The following is a 14,389-nucleotide window of genomic DNA, read 5'->3' as shown; positions in this document are numbered from 1 at the left end:
GAGACAAATCATAGTGGGACTATGATTTGTCTTCTGCAGAGGAAGGCTCAAGAACAGCTCTGAGAATCTATTCCAACATAAATAACCACCAGGGGCTCTTGGGGGATCTGATGAGAGAAAAACACAGGTTTCCAATCTCTTTGTGCATCGTAGGCAGAACTGAAGTCCAATACAGACTGCTGCTGAAACTCTGCATGCAAAAGCAGAAACCTGTTAGAACAATGAGCTCATCGTTTTCTCTCCCGAGTTTGGCATTAAGACTGAACTGCAGATGAAGTAAGCACGATTTAGCAGGTACAATCTGTGCAAAGTGAGAGGGAAATGTGTCGTTTCAATATGATCGAACTGGCACGCAAACAGTTTTCCTTTCCAGGCACTCACACACTCAGATGGATTAGTTGATGTTATTTGATTGTAAAATACAGTAAATGCCACATTATGTGTCGCTTTTCTTCGCAAACAACAAGTCTTGAGTAAACAACTGTGGTCGTGTCCTTTGGAAAATACACCACGGTATCCGGATTCAATTGGTGTCTTAGGCAGGGTGCCACTGGAAGAGAGACGTTATCAGTTGCTAATTCGTGATAAGTTGCTGAGGACTCTTGCGGCAACGAACAACAGAGAGCGAAAAACATTATTTGAGTTGCAGGTTTGATATAATGAGCCAATTAGATGTATGGAAATCTGCGAATTAAAAATCCAACCGCAGCACGGGGGACAACACATGTCTAAAAGCTTGAAAAATCAGTGTAGCGTCAGTTATAACAGGCTTGTAATTTCTCATCCTCAGTGTAGAAATGAGCAAGACTCGCAAACACAGCCGAGGAAAAGAGAGAACAAGGGCTTCTCCGGACTCCACATTCAACTTGGGGCGAGTGAAGGGATAGTTTAAGCTCATAAGACGTGTCTGAAATGTTGTGTTTACGTTATTAAAATTGTTGTAGAGGTTTTAGCGCCTTTTAAAAAGTGAAATAATCTCCCTGTTGTGGCAAACTTGGAGAATCACACTCCTAATGAGCAAAGGGAGCGCAGCTGCAGCAGGATCGTTGAAAGTCCACAACTAGCAAGCGAACCACTTCTTACCTTATTTGTTTCCTTCGCACCTCCAGTGTGGAAAAAAAAAACAAAAAAGAAGATTCGTCGTTGTCTCTCAGAGCAGAGAAGAAGCGGCGAAGAAGGCAGAGTTGTTAGTTTTAGCTAGTTTTATGCGTCACACGGTTAGTAATCCCAGAGCGCCAGAGAAACGGAAAGGCGCCCCTCACTACTGTGACAAGACTGGACCCAGACTGAAATCACAACACTTCGTTCGGGAGTCGCTCAGGCCACGCCCCCGCGCTGTGGTTTGACAGAAATTACATCCAATCACAGAGTGTTAAGTTAGGATAATGTCGTCTCCGATTGGTTGATCGTTCGAGTTTTTGTCTTGCGCCCCGCCCAGCTCAGCTCACTTTTCTCCCAGATGTTGAGTGCCATAACATCAGGGCCCCTGTAATTTCAGCGAGCCAATCAGAGCGCAGAACAGGGGATTTAAACTTACACATAGTTTGACTTTATGGGAGGAGCAATTTAAAGGAATGTTTAACTACATTAGCCTTGTTATTCTATTGTAAGAGATACTGTAGCACACCTACTAGTAAAGGTGTGGTATTTATAAAAAAGAAGAACTTTTATGTCTTTCGCGCAAAGATGCAGATCAAAGTACTTAACAAAGCAAGATCGTATTGTATTTATTAGTATACCAATAGCCTACTAATAAATCTGTTTTTTTTGACACTTTTCACTTCAGTACATGGCAAAGAATACCATATCATAATAACAACAATTTAGTTTATTTCCTAAATGCAACTATTGATATTCTCTTTCATCAGATGTGCAGTTTGTTCTGTGGTATGAGAGGTTTGAATACAGCAGCATTGTTTTGTCTATAAAATATCAGAAAAGAATTAAAAATACCCATCACCATTTCCATTTCTGGGAGCCCAAGGTGCAAGGTGACATCTTCAGATAGCTTATTTTGTTTTGTTTAAAACCCAATTATAGTCAATTTAAATATGGTGTAAAACCAAGGAAAGCCATAAACCATTAAATTTGTTTCCGTCATTGTCATCTGCACTTGTCATTTTTGCTTAATAAATGACTTTGACCAGCTGTTGCTTATCAATTTGTTGTAGATACATTTTATGGCGATCAACTGATTGATTACTTGGCTTATCGTTTCAGTGTTGTGTTTAGTCCACTCCATATCTATCACACAAAACAACACATATTGTACAAACATATACTGCATCTGCATACACATTAACTGTCTCTTTCAAATAAATCAAGTTCCCATGGTTTAGGAGGCACTGAACATGCAAACTGCATGCACTCTGAATATCCAATGAAAAGCTCAATATACTTTGAAAAACAGGGTCAAAGCGTACCAACAACACTTAATCAGCTGGTGATTATGATGTGCAGTACTTTCCCAGAAACACTAATAAGACTTGTGTGCAGAGATGGAAGTGCTGAAGCATTCTGTTTGACTCTGCATCAGCATTTGATGATAATCTAAAAGATGGCCATGGACTCACTGACTCATCTCTAGCCTTCATCTACTGCATTTCAATTTCAGTCAGTCTTTCTTGTCAAATGCTCTTCTGTTATAAAAAAAAAAAAGGACAACAGTTCAAGTGGCTCCTGAAGCAATTGTCTACGCTGGTTATGATACATATACTGTTAGCCACTTCGGTAGTCAGATAAATAAGATGGCCTCCTATCAGGTCATGGTTGTTCATTACATTCCTCTTTGGCCTCAAGCCGCAGAAAAATGGTTGTGAGTTTTTGGTCGACTCTGACTCAACACTAGAAGATTTACTCCAGTCATTTCTTTTGGCACTGCAGCGCTGCCTCTTGTGGTGAGGCTATTTCAAGGAAAAGGAGAGGACACAAGCTCAGAGGGCCATGATTCGCGTGGGCTCGCTGAAGCTTTGGCTTCCCTCAGTTCACCACAATACCTTGCCAGTGAGGGTTTTGGCAGTAAAGAGGCTTGATATTTTGACAAGCTGTTCTCCTTTTTCCTCAAAGTAAGAGACCAGTGGTTGCATCCTGCATACAACCACCTTAAGAGCCTCTTGTCCGGTGCTTGCATATTGTAGACCTTTAGAATATACACACTAAGCTACTCTGATAAAAGTGATTGCTGGGTTGACAGTTATTGGTGTTATTAAGATGCACAACATGGGTCAAATATGACCTATATTCATTTCCCATGTTATTTCATGCATGGCTGAGTGTTTCTTTGCTACATTTTTTGAAATCATTTTATTTCATTATTTAATATTTTAAGCAGTCATTATATATCTTGATTTTAATTACCACAAATCTTTATTTGTATTTTTACAGGGCAATCTATTTTTAACTGCAACCAAGTAGCATACCTCATATCAGAAAAACTCATATGGGTAATTTTATAATGCACTGATAAATATTTTTGATTAATTTTTCATCATGATCTTCATTAGCCTATGTACAGGAATAATATTTTTTTTATTGTCTTTAACTGTGCACTGTAAATTTGCTTTTGAAAAATGCTATATTAACAATGTTGTTATTATGATAAAAATGCCATACACTGTGGATGCAATCCCTGGATAAACCACTACTTCAGTACATGCTCGCATTAACAGTCTTGCAATAACCCAAGGTTTGTAACCCAAATACCAAACATGTTGACAAATACAAGATGTTCTTGTGACCATGAGAGGAGTCTTAAGAAAAGATCCCGTAACCTATAGGTTGAGTCAGGACTGACAATCATGCTGCAGTACATCAACAAATGCCTGTGTTGAGGTAGGATCATGTGAGCACAATGGCTGAATTCAAACTGCCTGTTTTGGAGTCTGCTGGAACGACTCGAAGACTTGCGTCACCTTAGAGCCAATTATGAGAAACACACACAAGCTATATATTTTGTGTTTGGTCCCATGGGTCTCTTTGAGGAAGCAAAAGCACTGCAAGCTGAAGAACAGAAAGGGAGAGGTGTGGGCTATGAATCCAGCATAATGATGACAATGTTCCACAGGGCTTTAGTGTCTCCTTTCACAGGACTGCAAAGACTGAATATTTACCTGTATTTACCAGGAAGCTGGGCATATCCCTGCCTGTCAATAATCACACTAACACATTAGTGCTATTCCATTGGGAAAATACAACGTGAGGTGGCTTGGATCGGTATAGTAAATGAAATGAAATAATGTGCAGTTTTTCCTTTTCCACTGCGGATCATTTGAAGATGTGTTTGTGACTGAAGGGCGTGCATTTACTGTATGGTAATGCCAACACTTTCTGTATGTCTTTACCTTGATCTGAATGGAGTGCCATTGTTATTCTGTTATGATACAATGCAGTGAATCTTAGCTTTCCATTGTAAGCAATTTTAAAATGTGCATAGTTTGGACTTTAAAGCCTTTATGTTTTGTACATATCAATTCTCAGTTTACATTGGACAATTTAAGATGAACCTATAAAGTCATCATATTTAATATTGGGTCGTAAATCCTTTGCGGACATTGACATCAGCAGATCGTTCTTACCTGGTGATGCTTGCCATCAGTCTGGTCTCCTTATTGTCAGCAAGAATTCTGATATTGGACGATTCTGTAAAATCCTACATTACGCTCAATAACAACATTTTTGAATATTTATTGTCAGGTTTTGTTTTTATAACTTATTTCTACAACAGCTATGCAAGGCAGTTACACAATGGATAAAGCATTGCTGAGGTTAGGCAACTAAAACAAGGTCAAATTCCCGTTCTTGTCAGCTTTTACAGAGGAGCAATAGAAAGCATCTCAAACTGGCATGGGATGTGCACGGCCCAGGACCAGAGGGCTCTGCAGCGGGTGATTAAAACTGTTCAGAAGATCAATGGTTCCCATCTCCTGAGCATCAGTGGTATCAGTGAGGTGAGGTGCCTACGCAGAGCCCGAAGGATACTAAAGGACAGTTCCCACCCAGCCACAGCCTGTTCACCCTGCTGCATTCTGGGAAGAGATATAGAGGTTTCAGCAGCCGCACCACCAGACTGCAGAGCAGCTTTCCCCCCATCTATCGGACTTTTAAACTCAAATTCATCCTCAGTACTGTTCCACTGAATAGATTTTATTTCTGTTTACCATTTTTAAAATACTTCTTTTTATATTATTGTGTATTGTCTGATATGTAGCAGAAGGAACTGTGACAATTAAATCTACCTTGTACCTTGTTTGAGAAAGAGCGTTTATATTGTTCATAACTGCAGAACTTCAAATTCTAGAGCAGTTTTGTAAAGATACCAAATATATCAGGGTGAGTTTTGCAGAAATTTGTACAAAATGATAAACAAAACTTCTAGAATATTGCAGCAATAAAAACACATGGAGTACTCAGTGGAACATCATATTTCTTCAATGAAGAGATGGGACACATGACGGAATATGCATAATACTGTCAGACAGGGTGGGATAAAATGCAAACTTCTGTCTGTAGCATGAAAGTCAGACTGGCTGGACTCCTCTCCACCATCCTGACTCTAAACTCTTGGAGGACTCATCCAATATGACCATACTACAAATACTACTGGGATCTCTGTTCTTTGGCAAGTGAAACACATGATCATGTGGAGTCAAGCAGGTGATTGACAGTGAAGAACATTTGATGTGTGGCCACAAATAAAAACTAAGATTGCCTTATCTGTACATTTTGGATTTTTCCCTGACTCCAATGTCCTAAAATTAAGAGATTATCTATAAAAAGAGCTACAAGTGCTGTTCAGTTGAAGTGGATCTAAACACACTCAAGTTGAAGTTGAAAGTCAACACTCAATCTTCAGTTAATATTTAATTTTAAACCAAATCAAATGTGCTGAAGTACAGATCTAAAACAATTGAAACATGCCATTACAGACTGCACGGTATATACATCACATCTTGTAGTAATCATGGAGAGATTAGGCAGCACTAACATTAAGGCTACATTTCTATTCCCAGGATGAAAGTAAAACATACCAACAGTTTCTGATCTAAATGTCTATTTTATTCACTCACAGCTGAGTATGAAGAAGTGATGACTTCATAACACGAGCAGCCATAAGGAGAGGCTCGAAAAATGTCTAGCCATTTGGCTGTATTAGCGATATGCTGTGTGTATCTGGTGTCTGTGTGATCTTAATCCAATACTGGGATTCATAATCCCCAGCAGGTTTTTTAACTAAACAAAGCTTAGGAGAGATTTGGTAGCTTGTTTATTATCTGAATTATTGTCAAAAGGTCAGCTTCAGGACAAATGGAAGCAGAACAAATAGAGTTGTAATACTCTTTCACCAACACACACTTCTTCCATCACTGCCAAAACACTGAGCCTCAGACAGAAATCTACTGTTGCCACAAAATGGCCACTTCACCAACTCACACAGACGTAAAAACATGCACATGATACCCTTCCAGTGTGTTTATCCACTGTTGCATACCAATGATTTTGTGTTAAGCCATCAAACAGTAGCATATGGTTGGAAGAGATTGTTATTAAGCTTCTTCTGTTTCAACAATAATACCATTTCTACTACCAATAATAATATAAGATATAAGATAATCTTAGTAATAGTCTTAAAACACATTTGTCCCTTTGTTCTTGCTAATAATGTGTTATGACCATTATCTGGAGGTTATGATATCAGCTATCTTGTCATCTCAAGACATCAAACTGCTACCTCATCATTATATTATTATCTCCTGATAACAAATGGTGCTCGTGTTTATTTTCCAAAGCTCATGTCAAGATAACAACATGATTATAATGGTATATCGAGGTATCAAATATTGTTACTTGTGTTCATAACCTAAAATGTCTCATTATTGCAGGATAAGGGGCTTGTATTCTTTATTCAGTCTTTATCACTGTGGAGTGATTCCTCTTCCCTGAGAGGGAAACACATCCCAGAGGAGAAACTCAAAATGACAGATGGGATTGTACGACGCCTGCATATAATATTATGACCACCTCTGGTTATTTTTCAGATATTGAGGTAAGTAAAGCAACGACAAGGAACCTTTATTTTGAGTTGATTCTGGAAGCCCCCGTGGACAAAGCAGTATTGTTTCCACTGCCTTGTGTCATAAAGATCTTGATCTGGCTAGCATGTGCATTCGTTTTGGAAGCAAATGAAAGAAAGATGAAGCTTATTTTTACTTTGATTTTTTATGACAGCTGTTTGTAGGATGCATAGTGATGAGGTAATGTATCTTTTTGTGGCTATATACGATTAATAACTAATGTGACAATGGTCAAAGAAAGAAAAATTTGTTTTATAGAATATATATATACTATTGATAGGTGACATGCAAGCCTATAACTAACAGATTTAGTTGCTTGGTAATCGTAATTTTATTGAGAAAGCTAAAATTATCAACATTCCCTGGTAATGTAATGTCTTCATAATAACAAACCAAAAGCAAGATATAGCTAAGTAGCAAGGTCAACATAAAGTGCAATGTTATAAGGTAGTTGTACTACAGTAATGTCCTGTCTATTCAAACCAATTCAGTTTTACTTACATAGCATCAATTCATAACATTCAGGATCTGAATCAGGTTTGAAATCCTTTTAAAAGTCACATTTCCCTCCATCTTTTGATTGACCCACCAAGGTTGGCTGGTGTTTTCGCCCGTGCTCTATAACTATCCCAAAAATAAGAAAACCATGAAGTTCCGGTCTGCCTGCCATAAATCAATTTGTCTGATTTTGTGGGGAATCGAACCTGGTGACAGGTATTAAGAATAATAGTCTTTTCACTGATTGTTTGCTTATGTAGATATAGAAAGAGGCAGCAGTATTAAATTGAGACTTCTTCATAACCAGTTAAAAACATCTTGTAGAGTGTTTAAGTCCTGATCACAACTGCAACAGCGGGGTTAAAAACTGAATATAAACACCAAATGCACACGATGCTACCAGCCTGGCACCAAATGACAGACTGACAGACAAAGTTAGCGACTAACTGGTGAACATAGTGGATCACTTAATAGCCAAAGAGTCAGATAAATGATAAATGGAGAGTAAAAATTGTACTAAAGTTCATCAGGTGGCCAGAAACACAACTCAAAATGAATTAATGTTGTTCTGCATCTGCTAAAAGTTATATTGCTAAATTATGCAATGCAAAATACTGCTGTTTGTTTTTGTTACTGAGTCAGAAACTGAACAGTTTTAGAAGACATAGTGTCTTCTCACTCTTGTTCTGAGCAAATTAGTTAGCCTTTAGCTTCCAGCAAAAGGTAACAGGCCACATGCCAACATGAGCTTTTAAACATGAAATTTTGCTTGATTTATGAATGTGATATTATGCACCCAACATAATACTAAATAAAAGAGATGCAACACTAAAGTAATTTTGAATGATCAAAACTATTTATTCGCTTAATTCATTCCACGTTATATATTTTCTACACAGTTAATCCGGGTGTGCCTCATACTGGTAGAGCTTCACTGTCTCACACAAGGACACTCCAGCAGAGTGGACACTTGCTGACGCTGCAGTTTGAATCCCAGCCCTCCTGCTGAAGGACACACTCTCCGACCACAAGGCTTCTGAGCTGCACTGTGGCTAAAACAACATCATGTGGTTAACGTCCATGTGAGTGAACACATCTTGAGGAACCTCATGACATTCAGCCAGGAGCTGGACTGATACACATGGTCAATCTTTTTTTTTCTCTTGCACATGAAAAGCACATGGAGGGATTTTTCTTCTGTATTTCTATTACTTTGCATGACAACAGGCTACAATAGAGCAAAATAACTGTAAATTGTAATAAGTGTATGTAACTTTGTGTACATGTTGTAAGTACAAACCTCCCACCGCTGTGTGCCAGTGCCAATAAGGGTGGTTTTTAGGGGATAATTAGTATATTAATTAATCAAATTTGGACAGAAATAGTGTTTCTAGCACATGAATTCAGTGTAGTGGTTTGCCCACAAGCATCTAATAAAACATAGATAATATGAGTGTTTAATTGGGTGAGAGTGGGGGCAGAGACTCTCTGCCCCCAAGGGACCTCTGGTGCTGTTGGCTCAAAGACTATCAAGACACAGGACGAACATTATATTACCTGGGTGAAAGGGTTTCAATGCCACTGAGCAACACACATCCTCAAATTTTACCTTGAGGCAAGAGGCTTGTCCTGCTCTGCTTCTTCTTCGTTGGTCATATTCCTGCCTGTCCCAACATCTTGACAGGTCATTGGAATCCAGAAATGTAACCACATAAAGCAGACAGTATCCCCGATATCTGCAACAATTTTACGCCACATGATTCTCTTTTGTTGCAGTTTTTTGGCATTTTTGATCTAACTTCCTGCTATAGCTGGATACACTGATAACTAAAACTAGCTCATCAGCAGCCAGGGTCAGAGTTAATAGTATAAACATCTTTAAATACTTGTACAGGTATAGTGCAAAGTAAAGGCATGGTTGGAAAAAAAACTGGGAAAGAATGCACTGCTTGTTGGATTGTTACCTTCCCTAACAAACAATCCGATAATAATGCCCACATTGTGCAGCGACTTTTTTTAGATACTCCATCGGCTTTTGTGAGCAGAATTTTCGCAGGCTGTATGTAATTCCTTTATGAATCTCAACACTTTATAACCAGTATTGGGGGTTTATGGTTGCACTGCACAATGACAATGTATTATACCTTGAGGTTAAAAACATAGATCAGTGATAGATAGTATTTCTTAATTCCATTAAAAGTAATACAGCCTACACTGCACAACCCTGCTTTCAAAGTGCTCCTGCTTTATACATCAGTTATTGTGCTGCAAGGTTCCACCCATATAATACTGTATGGTACACTTCCCCCATTAGCTTTTCTTTCATCCACTTTCATTTACGGTGAAGGCCTGTACAAATTCCAATGAACCCCATAATATAATGAGCTTTACTTCCTATAGTAGATCATCATCTTTACAGGAAGCCAATACTAAGAAGGTCAAGGGTTACTGCGGTCAAGGGAAAACTGCGGTGACAGAATGATGAAAGGTCGAGGCAACAACCTGGATATAGAGGCTTGTGCATGAAGTACAGTTCATCTGCAGTTGTTAACATTGCATGATGAAAAATGCCAGTTTAGGAGGTATTACCTAATTTCATGATCCTACTTGCGCTAATGCAAAAGAATGTTGACCCAAGCGTCGGGTTGTTCCATTATCCAACTTGTACAATGAAAATTGAACAAGTTAGTCTAAAACCGGAAACAGAGGCCGCTCGCTTTTGAAATAAAATGTCCATTGGAGACATTTCAACTTTTTTTATGTATAGCCTTTAATGTTAACCCAAAGTAACAGATTAAGTAGCCTTAGGCAACATCGGCTCACATGGGTCAACATACATTTGCATTAGGTAAATCAAATTAGGTACTGGCATTTTTCATCATACAATGTTAACAAAGGACCGAAGAAGTGGGGTTTCTGATGAGAACGTATTAGAATAAGCAAAGAAGAAAGTGTGCAGAAGGGATATGTTACAATGTTTGGTTGAGTGGTTGATGAGACGTGCTTCTTAAAGAGATGAGTTTTCAGTCTACAAAAGAAGGCAGAGAGGGAGTCCTCTGTCATGACTAGAATACGAAGGTCATTCCACCATTAGGGAGTCGACCCTGTGTGGATCGATGACCAGGCAGGTGTAGGAAAGAAGAGCTAGATAAGAGGCAGAATAAAAAAATGGAGTGGTGTTTTCTCTTTAAGAAGAATTGAAAGGTTAGGGTACATGGTTGAAAGCTTTGAAATAATAACTGTTTGCCTATGAACCAGAGATGCTCACAAGCCAGAGTCCAAGTCAATATCTAGTCTTTGAGCTAGATGCTTACAATAAGTGTTATATCACCTGCTGCGTTCAATCCAGGCTGCTTATAAAACTACATAGCTATAAGATATTCTGTAAACTCTTTTTCACTTACAGTAAAGCCATGTAATGTGCAATGCAATTAATGACACCTTATTAACTTTATCCGCCAGACTCTCAGACCCAGTGTAACGTTATACCTAAATAAAACCGTAACATTACATGATCAACAATAAACAAGTAACCTGTGTGCAGCCAACATTAATAATTAACATGATGGCAGTAAATTATTACTTTAATTGTCCAACACGTTTGGCAAGCAAACAAACGCTCATTCATCTTTTCATAATGAGTCAACAGTTGGAGTTAACCTCCCGTGGATCGTAACTAAAGCAAGAAGCAAGCTAACGTTAGATGGCCAATGCTGAGCTAAACATGTTTACTAACCTCAGGTTACTAACCTATTTTGAACTAAGCACTTGAAGTTTTAAGTTTTAAAGCCAAAGTTTATGATGAATGGCTCAGCAGCTGCCGGTGTTTTACCACAAGGAGAGAGACTCTGCTCCCAGTGTGACACAGGACAGGTAGATACAGAGCTGAAACGTGAAGACACTAAGACAAAAACACTTTGCAAACATTTCCCAAATATACCCCGAATTCAAATTTATATCAGACACACACAAACTCCCTATATACTGGGAGAAATGCCCAAATGTCAAATAATTGCTGCAAAATATGTCTCCTCATGCCATGAAGTGAGGACAACCAGTGGAAACTCAGACTAATAAATAATTGTACAAATATTCAAAATATTATTTTGGTTGCTTAATATTTTATTAATTGTTTTGTTTTTTACATTTGAAACTGATTTCTTTCTATTTTTTAAATTATTATTATTATTTTTTAACATATTAATACTTTTTAAAACATTTTTGTCTATTAATACACACACACACACACACACACACACACGTTTATGGTATTATTTATATATTTTATTTTAATGTTTTACATTTTTTTAACACACACACACACGCTTACTGTTTTATTTATTTATTTTATTTTTAATATATTTTATTATTGATTGTTCTTATGTAGTATGATGCTTTGGCAATATTGTTGTTACACATTCATGCTAATTTGAATTTAATTGTCCTCTCTCACGTGTGGCCGTGCGCAGCAGATATGCAGTTGTGTTACGTAGGCAGGTTATAGGTAACGCAGGGTGGGGAATTACAGCAAGCTCATCAGACGTTTCCTAAAAATAAACATTGTTCACGAGTCCTGTACCCCGAGTCCAAGTCAGACTGAAGTCTTTTGAGGATGAGTCTCGAGTCGAGTCTGAAGTCACTGTGTGTGTGACTTTAGTGTGACTCCAGTCTGAGTCTCAAACTCGAGTCCCCATGTCTGCTATGACCTGACAAAATTCACAGTTCATTTTCGTGTAAAAGTATGTCAATGGTAGATAACTTTTTTAATGTGAAAAGATTATTTCTATTTTAAAATCTGTGAATGTTCAGAATCTTACAAACTACTGTGCAGTGTTCTCCCATTGATCATGACCATGAATCAGTGGGTAGACTGCCATAGATTCACTGGACCTTTCTAATGTTCATTCGGTTATAAACAAACAAACAAAAATATTTCGTAATAAATACATGAACGAGCTGCTACTGTGAACAAATGGAGTGCATTTAAAAAAATTATTATGGTTTAACAATTTTGAGCTAATTGCCGAAGACAGCAGACTAGCAAATACGTCCTGTTCTATCAGTAATACATCATTGTCTGGCTAAGCCAATCAGAGTCAGAGTGGGGATGGTCATGCCTTTCCCCTAGTAGGATTTGCAAATGGGCTGCCTGAAACATCCCCTTGAGTTGTTTTAGGTTTTAACAGAGGGATCCCCAGGGATCAGTCCTGGGACCACTCTTATTTATTATATATATTAACAGTCTTGATTAAAATGTTTCCAACGCAAATTTTATGCCAATGATACACTGCTCTGCATCTACACCAAAACAGGCTCTTTGTCAGCTACAACTTACTTTTATTACTTTACAATGTACCTTGTTTTGAATGCTAATAAAACAGCTCATAATGATTTCAAATGCAAAATCAAAGGCACTGAACCGGCCATCTAAATATGTATCTAAATACAAATATCTACGAATAGTAATTCTCTCTCTTTTGTGCGTCACATTCAGCAATTGGTGAAAAGACTGAAGTTGAAATTGGGTTTTTATTTTACAAACAAGTCCTGATTTTCCTTCAAGGTCAAAAGGAGACTCGTTGCTGCCACTGTCTGTGCTGGACTAACGTGATATTATTTACATGCATGCATCCACACAAAGCCTACACACGCTGGATACTGTCTACCATGGAGCACATTTACACATTTTTACTCACCATTGCTCCTTGTATGCTCGGGTTGCACAGTCTGCATTGTCCATCTGTAAACTTAACCACTGACATATTTTTACAAGGCTATTTTTGGTCTGCTTCTTACCGATGGATCTACATCCTTCAGAAAAGTATGGGAAGATAAAAGTCCATAGTGAATTGGGAAAGGGGGTGTGTTTATTATCCTGTAATTTATTTCATTTATGTTATTTATTTTGTTGTAAATTGTTATATGTTTTTTTATGTCTGTAAAAGAGATTTTTAATCTCAGTGACACTTTTTCTTCTTAAATAAAGGTTATTACAATAACAGTCTGATCTGTTGGACTCTGAGTTGCTCCACTGGAGCAAGTTGAGGTTAAGTGCCTTGCTTAATGTTATGTCCCATGGGGTAATGAGGGAAAGGCAAGTACTTCCACTTTTCCAAGCAGATCTGTCCTTTTGGTCTGGGGAATGAATCGATGACCTTCAGATCACAAACTTCAGGACAGACTGTATCACCTGTGACATCAACCTACTGAATGACATTGCACAAGAAGCCTGCAGTTTGTGTTTACTGCTCACTGCTATATCTTGTCTAAATGTAAATGTGTAAAATCTAACTTTGGAGCCTGAGGTAATGAAGTGTATGAGAAGCCTGTCAATCAAACAAAACATCCTCAAGAGAGTTTTCTTTAAGCCTTTATATATTCTTAACAGAATAACTTTTTAAAACTGGGACCAGGACTTAAAGTAGATGTGCGTTTCAGTGTGTAGCTTCATTTGGAACAAAACAGTTTTTTTATTTTGTCAAAGAAGTTGGAGGAAAGGAAAGAAATTAACAGTCAATATGTATAAATGCTATATGAATAAAGATAATGACTACGATAACTACGATGATGATGACTACGATGATGATGATGATGATGATGATGATGACTACGATGATGATGATGATGATGACGATGATTGTCATTTTGTATTTTGGGGATGTCAACACAGATGCTTCAAAATTTTAAATTTAGTGTAATGTATCCAGCTTACTTTTTTTTACTGTCTCAAGATTCCACAAAGATAATCTACTTAAAAAACAGACAAAACCACAAAAGAGAAACTGAAAAGTAAAAGAAATAAATAATTAAACAAACAAGCT

At 37.8% G+C, this 14,389-nt stretch overlaps 1 protein-coding gene across 5 annotated transcripts in view; it reads right to left on the bottom strand.

Annotated features, from left to right (window-relative positions):
• sema6e (sema domain, transmembrane domain (TM), and cytoplasmic domain, (semaphorin) 6E) overlaps nt 1-1,295 on the bottom strand; it is a 151,505-nt gene extending 150,210 nt beyond the window's left edge. For 4 of the 5 annotated variants that reach the window (XM_038710540.1, XM_038710539.1, XM_038710543.1 and 1 more), the window contains exon 1: nt 1,084-1,295. The gene's annotated coding sequence lies outside the window, so the exon portion shown is untranslated. The remainder of the gene's footprint in view (nt 1-1,083) is intronic. The other variant, XM_038710544.1, reaches the window with a different exon arrangement.
• Between the last annotated feature and the right edge of the window lie 13,094 nt (nt 1,296-14,389).

Source organism: Micropterus salmoides, unplaced genomic scaffold, assembly GCF_014851395.1.
Source record: "Micropterus salmoides isolate LMB-PRFRI ecotype aquatic unplaced genomic scaffold, ASM1485139v1 Ms_hic_scaffold_11, whole genome shotgun sequence".
Lineage (NCBI taxonomy): Eukaryota > Metazoa > Chordata > Actinopteri > Centrarchiformes > Centrarchidae > Micropterus > Micropterus salmoides.
This window is presented reverse-complemented; position numbering and strand designations above follow the sequence as displayed.